The sequence below is a fragment of the Dipodomys spectabilis genome, unplaced genomic scaffold (assembly GCF_019054845.1).
Source record: "Dipodomys spectabilis isolate Male_0828 unplaced genomic scaffold, ASM1905484v1 ptg000001l, whole genome shotgun sequence".
Classification (NCBI taxonomy): domain Eukaryota; kingdom Metazoa; phylum Chordata; class Mammalia; order Rodentia; family Heteromyidae; genus Dipodomys; species Dipodomys spectabilis.
Window position 1 is genome coordinate 24913841 of NW_024870678.1, and position 2598 is coordinate 24916438.

Sequence of the window (2598 nt, forward strand, 5' to 3'; positions counted from 1 at the left end):
AAACAGGGATAGGCCAAGAGAAAAGAAATGAGCATGTTAGATTCAGTTAAAATAAATAATCTGAGTATGCTATGTGTTGAAGAAAATCTTAGAATACAATCTCACGATCCTAGGCATGGAACTGTCCCATGAGCTTGTCCTTGGCTCTGTGCTGTTCTTGTGCTGAGCACAGGCTAAATGCACATAGTCTCTGCTCTGGGTACTGTGGAATGTCAGGAGAGGACAGGGAAGGCCTTTCAAAGCAGCTGAGACTCCAGTTGAATCTTAGTAACTTCTTCTGTTCATAAGGTATTTTGTATGCCAGAAAGCACCTTTACATCTTTCCCTGTGTTCTGTGAACTAATAGTTCTTACTATATGGTTGTAGTGTGTATGTGTGTATGTGTGTGTGTGTGTGTGTGTGTGTCCTCAAAAATTCACAGGTTGAAAATTCATATTAGGAAATGGGTTATGAGGAGATGAAGGAGATAAAGAAGATTAGTGCCCATCCTTAGTATTCCCAGTAGAAGAATTGTCCTAAAATAATACTGCCAGTAGGTAGAAAGGGAGAATAATATGTGATTTTTTTGATATCTCTTGGCAATGCCATGCTATCTTCCTTTTGACCTCTGTGCTTCAGCGATGCTACACTTCTTCCCAGATGTCTGATGCTGTTTGCTGTCTTTCTGCCTGGCCCCACACCATGCCTTGCTCTTACTCTTCGTATAACTTCATATTCCTACTGTCTGCCTGTAAGCTTTTCCTGACCTTCTCTTAACTTGACAGAGTCAGGTTCCTCCAGAAGTGCTTGGCTATAACAGTTATTTTATACCCCTTGTTAGAGTATAAAAGCTCTTTTAGGTAACAGACAATTGCCATACATCATTTTACACTCAGAGCCTGAAATATAGCAGATGTCTTGTTAATGTTTGCTAGCTAAATGAGGAGTGCCTAATGAATCTGTTTCTCAGGGAAGGTGAAGAAGTAAAGGTTAACTTCTATATCTGAGAATGGCACAGGGAGCCTCCTAATCCAGGATTACTTCCAGTAAAGCAATATCAGTGGATAGAAAGACCCTGTGGATATACATACCCTGGAATTGAACCCATAGCATTAGATGTGGCTTTAAAGGCTTTTTCTGTTTCTCTGCTTATGCTGCATTGTGATAGCATTCAATGACAGCAAGGGAATAGAGAGCAAATGTGGCGGATACAGGAAGAAGTGGACTGGAAATAGGGGTACATAGTCACTTCCAGTATGCTTCTCTTTATGCACTTAGTTCCTCTCAGGTTCTATGTCCCTTTCCATAATATATGTTGGCAGATTACATGATATTTAAAGTTCTGTTTAACTCTGTAAATCTATTTTATTGCATGTGTCAACAGTGCCCTTTAAGCTACTTCCTACTTAGAAGGCTCAGTGAGCAACCAGTGAACTGTACGGGAAGTATGGAGTGTTCTGAAGCTTGATACAAAGGTGTCCTGGATAGCATCGAATGGATAATCTCATATCCGGATGTTTCCCCAGGTTCTGGGCTTTCATCAGTAATGCAGATTCCTCTGCCATTTACTTCCTATCCAAATATGCCCAGTTAATGGAGTGGAGGACTGGACATTAGATGGGACTGGTTTTCTCCCCTTCCCCCCAATGCCAGTCCTGGGGCTTGAACTTGGGGCCTGGGCTCTGTCCTTGAGCATTTTTTGGTCAAGGCTAGTGCTCTATCACTTGAACGTCAGCTCACCTTCTAGCTTTTTGGAGGTTAATTGGAGATAAGAGTCTCATGGACCTTTCTACTCGGGTTGGCTTTGAACCATGATCCTCAGATCTCAGCTTCCTTAGTAGCTAGGATTACAGGCATGAGCGGCCACTACCTGATGGAACTGGTTTTAAGTGCAGAGGGTAGAACTGGTATCTCCCTTAGTCAGTCTAGGCCAAGGGTCTATAGTAGTTACCACTTGTACTTGTCTACTGGAAATTACCCAACTCACATCTTCCACTGAACAAAGTAACCCAGTCTGGTCTATTGCAGATTCATGATCAGTTTCATAGAAGAAGCTGCTACTCTCTCTGCCAGTAGCCATACCTGAATGGATTAGAGGTGACTTCAGTTACAAGCATAGCCAACTATAGGCTGGTTAAAAACTTGTGGCTGATCTCATGCAGAAAACATAAGCTGCAGTCAGGCCACAGAACTGGAAAATAATGAAAATGGATCAACTAACCCTATTAGTTCTGGTGGTAGATGTGCTGGCTGAGAAGACACAAGAGGGAAGCCCTCAGGTGAAGTCAAAGCAATGAGGTGTCATGGAAACCTGAAACTCTGAGGATGCAGAACTGAGCCTGTAAAAACTCAGACATTGCATTTATGCACAGGAGTCCCTGGGGTCCAAGATCGTCCATCTGGAGTAAAGACTATGCAGATCAGCTGTGTGCATGGGCCCAGGCCTGTAATCGTAGCTACTAGGGAGGAAGAGATCTGGAGAATTATAGTTCAAGGCTAGACCAGACTAGGGACCACCCTTCAACCCTACCTGCCCCGCGAGCCCCCCCCCACACACATATACACACACACAAACACACACACAAAACAAAGCTTATAAGGCCTCATCTGGCAGTTGTG